Source organism: Rhinichthys klamathensis, unplaced genomic scaffold (genome assembly GCF_029890125.1).
Source record: "Rhinichthys klamathensis goyatoka isolate OS25496 unplaced genomic scaffold, OSU_Roscu_1.1 h1tg000098l_1, whole genome shotgun sequence".
Lineage (NCBI taxonomy): Eukaryota > Metazoa > Chordata > Actinopteri > Cypriniformes > Leuciscidae > Rhinichthys > Rhinichthys klamathensis.
The window spans coordinates 337536-345301 of record NW_026606637.1 but is presented as its reverse complement, the minus strand read 5'-3'; positions in this window follow the sequence as shown (position 1 = coordinate 345301).

The window sequence follows — 7766 nt, the reverse complement described above, 5'->3', positions numbered from 1 at the left end:
CATGAACTTGAACTTTCTATACTCATAGACTCATTCTGATATTTCATCAACCAGACATTAGTCCATTTTGACCTATTGAACATATTTCTGGCCAAAGAATCATTAAAGGCTATCTTACTATACATTCTCATAGACTTCTTTTGATATTGTATCAACCATATATTAGTCCATATTTGACCTATTGAACACATTTCCGAGTATATTTACCGTATATAAAGGTAAAGTTTAAAGACTCTTTGACCAGAAATATGTCATATTACTGTAAGTCATATTTGAACTACTGTTGAAACATCAGAAGGAGTCTATAGAAATTGAGCATATATAAAATGTTCCAAATCAAAGACTCCGAAATATGTTCGTTATGACAAATTTGGAAACTTGTCTGGGTGATGTAACATCTGAAGGGGTCATCAGTATGTATGTTAAGTTAAAATTCAAGGACTCTTTGGAAAGTTCAAGATCTAGGACTCATTGGCCAGAAATGTTTTCAATATGTCAAATATGGATTCATATATGGTTGATGTAACATCAAAAGAAGTCTATAAAAAATGGATAGTAAGTAAGCCCTTGATGATACTTTTGCCAAAAATATGTTCTGTAGGTCAAGTTTGGACTACTGTCTGGCTGATAAAACATCATAAGTCTATATGTATAAAAAGTTCAAGTTCAAGGACACTTTGGCCAGTAACATGTTCAAAAGGTTAAGAAACATAAGGAGCCTATGAGCATGTTTAGAAAGTTTAAAATCGAGGACTCTTTGGCCATTTATGGGGAATAGGTCAAATAAGGACTAATATAATGGTTAATTTAACATCAAATGAGTCTGCATGGTAAGTTAGATTTTGATGACTATTTGGTCAGAAATATGTTCAGTAGGTCAAATATGGACTACTGTCTGGCTGATGAAACATTCAAAAGAGTGTGTGTATGAATAGAAAGTTCTAAATATATTCTAAATGTCAAATTTGAACTACAGGATGGTTGAAGAAACATCAGAACAAGTCTATATGTTTAGAAAGTTCAATGTAGATGACTCTTTGGCCAGAAATGTGTTCAATAGGTCAAATGTAGACTAATATATGGTTTATTTAGCATTAAAAGAAGTCTATGAGAACACATAGTAAGTTAGACTGTGATAAAATTTTGGCCAGGAATATGTTACTGTAACTGTCTTGCCAGAAATATGTTCAGTAGGTCAAGTTTGGACTACTGTCTGGCTGCTGAAACATTAGAAGAAGTCTATGAAAATGTTTAGAAAGATCAAGTTCAATGATTCACTGACAAAAAATATGTTCAAAAGGTCAAATTTGGCTGAAGAAACATCAGAACAAGTCTCTATGTTTAGAAAGTTCAAGATTAAGGACTCTTTGTCCAGAAATCTGAGAAATCTTGCTCATTTGTTATGTAAGTCAAAAATGGACCACTCTCCTGCTGATAAAACATCAGAAGGAGTCTATGAGTATTAATAGAAAGTTCAAGATTAAGGATTCTTTGACCAGAAATGTGTTCATAAAGTCAAATATGGTCTAATCTATGGTTGAAGTAAAAACAAAAGAAGTCTATGAGTATTTATAGTAAGTTAGCCTTTGATAAGACCTTGGCCAGAAATATGTTAAGTAGGTCAAATATGGACCACTCTCTGGCTCATGAAACATCAGAAGGAGTCTATGAGTATTTATAGAAAGTTCAAGTTCAAAGACTCTTTGGACAGAAATATGTTAAGTGGGTCCTTAAGTGGACCACTCTATGGCTGATGAAACATCAGAAGGAGTTAATGAACAGTATGTATAGAAAGATCAAGAACAAGGATTCTCCGGCAAGATATATGTACAAAAAGTCATATTTGAACTACTGATGAAACTTCAGAAAGAGTCTAGTATTATGCATAGAAAGATCAAGATTAAAGACTCTTTGTCCAGAAATGTGTTCATAAGGTCAAATATGGTCTAATCTATGGTTGAAGTAACATCAAAAGAAGTCTATGAGTATGCATAGTAAGTTAACATATTTCTGGCCAAAGTCTGTTCTAAGGCTAAGTAGGTCAAATATGGACCACTGTCTGGCTGATGAAACATCAGAAGGTGTCTATGAGTATTTATAGAAAGTAATAAGCATAGTAAGTTAGCCTTTGATAAGACCTTGGCCAGAAATATGTTAAGTAGGTCAAATATGGACCACTGTCTGGCTGATGAAACGTCAGGAGTCTATGAGTATTTATAGAAAGTTCAAGTTCAAGTTCAAAGACTCTTTGTCCAGAAATGTGTTTATAAGGTCAAATATGGTCTAAACTATGGTTGAAGTAACATCAAAAGAAGTCTGAGTATGCATAGTAAGTTAGCCTTTGATAAGACCTTGGCCAGAAATATGTTAAGTAGGTGGTCCACTGTTAAATGTTAAATATGTTAAGCATAAACCACTGTCTGGCTGATGAAACATCAGAAGGAGTCTATGAGTATTTATAGAAAGGTCAAGTTCAAGTTCAAAGACTCTTTGGACAGAAATATGTTAAGTGGATCTAATATGGACCACTCTATGGCTGATGAAACATCAGAAGGAGTTAATGTACAGTATGTATAGAAAGATCAAGAACAAGGATTCTCCGGCAAGATATATGTACAAAAAGTCATATTTGAACTACTGATGAAACTTCAGAAAGAGTCTAGTATTATGCATAGAAAGATCAAGATTAAAGACTCTTTGTCCAGAAATGTGTTCATAAGGTCAAATATGGTCTAATCTATGGTTGAAGTAACATCAAAAGAAGTCTATGAGTATGCATAGTAAGTTAACATATTTCTGGCCAAAGTCTGTTCTAAGGCTAAGTAGGTCAAATATGGACCACTGTCTGGCTGATGAAACATCAGAAGGTGTCTATGAGTATTTATAGAAAGTTCAAGATTAAGGACTCTTTGTCCAGAAATGTGCTCATATGGTCAAATATGGTCTAATCTATGGTTGAAGTAACATCAAAAGAAGTCTATGAGTATGCATGGTAAGTTAGCCTTTGATAAGACCTTGGCCAGAAATATGTTAAGTAGGTCAAATATGGACCACTCTCTGGCTCATGAAACATCAGAAGGAGTCTATGAGTATTTATAGAAAGTTCAAGTTCAAAGACTCTTTGGACAGAAATATGTTAAGTAGATCTAATATGGACCACTCTATGGCTGATGAAACATCAGAAGGAGTTAATGTATAGTATGTATAGAAAGATCAAGACCAAGGATTCTCAGGCAAGATATATGTACAAAAAGTTATGAACTACTGATGAAACCTCAGAAAGAGTCTATTATTATGCATAGAAAGATCAAGATTAAAGACTCTTTGTCCAGAAATGAGTATGCATAGTAAGTTAACATATTTCTGGCCAAAGTCTGTTCTAAGGCTAAGTAGGTCAAATATGGACCACTGTCTGGCTGATGAAACATCAGAAGGTGTTTATGAGTATTTATAGAAAGTTCAAGATTAAGGACTCTTTGTCCAGAAATGTGCTCATAAGGTCAAATATGGTCTAATCTATGGTTGAAGTAACATCAAAAGAAGTCTATGAGTATGCATGGTAAGTTAGCCTTTGATAAGACCTTGGCCAGAAATATGTTAAGTAGGTCAAATATGGACCGCTCTCTGGCTCATGAAACATCAGAAGGAGTCTATGAGTATTTATAGAAAGTTCAAGTTCAAAGACTCTTTGGACAGAAATATGTTAAGTGGGTCCTTAAGTGGACCCACTTAACATATTAAGAAATATGTTAAGTGGGTCCACTCTATGGCTGATGAAACATCAGAAGGAGTTAATGTATAGTATGTATAGAAAGATCTAGAACAAGGATTCTCCGGCAAGATATATGTACAAAAATTCATATTTGAACTACTGATGAAACTTCAGAAAGAGTCTATTATAATGCATAGAAAGATCAAGATTAAAGACTCTTTGTCCAGAAATGTGTTCATAAGGTCAAATATGGTCTAATCTATGGTTGAAGTAACATCAAAAGAAGTCTATGATTATGCATAGTAAGTTAACATATTTCTGGCCAAAGTCTGTTCAAAGGCTAAGTAGGTCAAATATGGACCACTGTCTGGCTGATGAAACATCAGAAGGTGTCTATGAGTATTTATAGAAAGTTCAAGATTAAGGACTCTTTGTCCAGAAATGTGCTCATAAGGTCAAATATGGTCTAATCTATGGTTGAAGTAACATCAAAAGAAGTCTATGAGTATGCATAGTAAGTTAGCTTTTGATAAGACCTTGGCCAGAAATATGTTAAGTAGGTCAAATATGGACCACTGTCTGGCTGATGAAACGTCAGGAGTCTATGAGTATTTATAGAAAGTTCAAGTTCAAGTTCAAAGACTCTTTGTCCAGAAATGTGTTTATAAGGTCAAATATGGTCTAAACTATGGTTGAAGTAACATCAAAAGAAGTCTGAGTATGCATAGTAAGTTAGCCTTTGATAAGACCTTGGCCAGAAATATGTTAAGTAGGTGGTCCACTGTTAAATGTTAAATATGTTAAGCATGAACCACTGTCTGGCTGATGAAACATCAGAAGGAGTCTATGAGTATTTATAGAAAGGTCAAGTTCAAGTTCAAAGACTCTTTGGACAGAAATATGTTAAGTAGATCTAATATGGACCACTCTATGGCTGATGAAACATCAGAAGGAGTTAATGTACAGTATGTATAGAAAGATCAAGAACAAGGATTCTCCAGCAAGATATATGTACAAAAAGTCATATTTGATCTTCTGATGAAACTTCAGAAAGAGTCTAGTATTAAGCATAGAAAGATCAAGATTAAAGACTCTTTGTCCAGAAATGTGTTCATAAGGTCAAATATGGTCTAATCTATGGTTGAAGTAACATCAAAAGAAGTCTTTGAGTATGCATAGTAAGTTAAAATATTTCTGGCCAAAGTCTGTTCAAAGGCTAAGTAGGTCAAATATGGACCACTCTCTGGCTGATGAAACATCAGAAGGTGTGGTTCAATCTATGGTTGAAGTAACATCAAAAGAAGTCTATGAGTATGCATGGTAAGTTAGCCTTTGATAAGACCTTGGCCAGAAATATGTTAAGTAGGTCAAATATGGACCGCTCTCTGGCTCATGAAACATCAGAAGGAGTCTATGAGTATTTATAGAAAGTTCAAGTTCAAAGACTCTTTGGACAGAAATATGTTAAGTGGGTCCTTAAGTGGACCACTCTATGGCTGATGAAACATCAGAAGGAGTTAATGTATAGTATGTATAGAAAGATCAAGAACAAGGATTCTCCGGCAAGATATATGTACAAAAAGTCATATTTGAACTACTGATGAAACTTCAGAAAGAGTCTATTATAATGCATAGAAAGATCAAGATTAAAGACTCTTTGTCCAGAAATGTGTTCATAAGGTCAAATATGGTCTAATCTATGGTTGAAGTAACATCAAAAGAAGTCTGAGTATGCGTAGTAAGTTAGCCTTTGATAAGACCTTGGCCAGAAATATGTTAAGTAGGTGGTCCACTGTTAAATGTTAAATATGTTAAGCATGAACCACTGTCTGGCTGATGAAACATCAGAAGGAGTCTATGAGTATTTATAGAAAGGTCAAGTTCAAGTTCAAAGACTCTTTGGACAGAAATATGTTAAGTAGATCTAATATGGACCACTCTATGGCTGATGAAACATCAGAAGGAGTTAATGTACAGTATGTATAGAAAGATCAAGAACAAGGATTCTCCAGCAAGATATATGTACAAAAAGTCATATTTGATCTTCTGATGAAACTTCAGAAAGAGTCTAGTATTAAGCATAGAAAGATCAAGATTAAAGACTCTTTGTCCAGAAATGTGTTCATAAGGTCAAATATGGTCTAATCTATGGTTGAAGTAACATCAAAAGAAGTCTTTGAGTATGCATAGTAAGTTAAAATATTTCTGGCCAAAGTCTGTTCAAAGGCTAAGTAGGTCAAATATGGACCACTCTCTGGCTGATGAAACATCAGAAGGTGTCTTTGAATATGTATAGAAAGTTCAAGATTAAGGACTCTTTGTCCAGAAATGTGCTCATATGGTCAAATATGGTCTAATCTATGGTTGAAGTAACATCAAAAGAAGTTTATGAGTATGCATAGTAAGTTAGCCTTTGATAAGACCTTGGCCAGAAATATGTTAAGTAGGTCAAATATGGACCACTCTCTGGCTCATGAAACATCAGAAGGAGTCTATGAGTATTTATACAAAGTTCAAGTTCAAAGACTCTTTGGCCAGAAATATGTTAAGTAGGTCAAATATGGACCACTGTGTGGCTTATGAAACGTCAGAAGCACTCTGTGAGCATGTATATAAGATCAAGTTCAAGAACTCTCTGGACAGATTTATGTACAAAAAAAAATTTGAACTACTGAATTAACATCAGAACATGTCTTTATGTTTAGAAAGTTTAAGTTCAAAGACTCTTTGGACAGAAATATGTTAAGTGGGTCTAATATGGACCACTCTATGGCTGATGAAACATCAGAAGGAGTTAATGTACAGTATGTATAGAAAGATCAAGAACAAGGATTCTCCGGCAAGATATATGTACAAAAAGTCATATTTGAACTACTGATGAAACTTCAGAAAGAGTCTAGTATTATGCATAGAAAGATCAAGATTAAAGACTCTTTGTCCAGAAATGTGCTCATAAGGTCAAATATGGTCTAATCTATGGTTGAAGTAACATCAAAAGAAGTCTATGAGTATGCATAGTAAGTTAGCCTTTGATAAGACCTTGGCCAGAAATATGTTAAGTAGGTCAAATATGGACCACTGTCTGGCTGATGAAACGTCAGGAGTCTATGAATTTTATAGAAAGTTCAAGTTCAAGTTCAAAGACTCTTTGTCCAGAAATGTGTTTATAAGGTCAAATATGGTCTAAACTATGGTTGAAGTAACATCAAAAGAAGTCTGAGTATGCATAGTAAGTTAGCCTTTGATAAGACCTTGGCCAGAAATATGTTAAGTAGGTGGTCCACTGTTAAATGTTAAATATGTTAAGCATAAACCACTGTCTGGCTGATGAAACATCAGAAGGAGTCTATGAGTATTTATAGAAAGGTCAAGTTCAAGTTCAAAGACTCTTTGGACAGAAATATGTTAAGTGGATCTAATATGGACCACTCTATGGCTGATGAAACATCAGAAGGAGTTAATGTACAGTATGTATAGAAAGATCAAGAACAAGGATTCTCCGGCAAGATATATGTACAAAAAGTCATATTTGAACTACTGATGAAACTTCAGAAAGAGTCTAGTATTATGCATAGAAAGATCAAGATTAAAGACTCTTTGTCCAGAAATGTGTTCATAAGGTCAAATATGGTCTAATCTATGGTTGAAGTAACATCAAAAGAAGTCTATGAGTATGCATAGTAAGTTAACATATTTCTGGCCAAAGTCTGTTCTAAGGCTAAGTAGGTCAAATATGGACCACTGTCTGGCTGATGAAACATCAGAAGGTGTCTATGAGTATTTATAGAAAGTTCAAGATTAAGGACTCTTTGTCCAGAAATGTGCTCATATGGTCAAATATGGTCTAATCTATGGTTGAAGTAACATCAAAAGAAGTCTATGAGTATGCATGGTAAGTTAGCCTTTGATAAGACCTTGGCCAGAAATATGTTAAGTAGGTCAAATATGGACCACTCTCTGGCTCATGAAACATCAGAAGGAGTCTATGAGCATTTATAGAAAGTTCAAGTTCAAAGACTCTTTGGACAGAAATATGTTAAGTAGATCTAATATG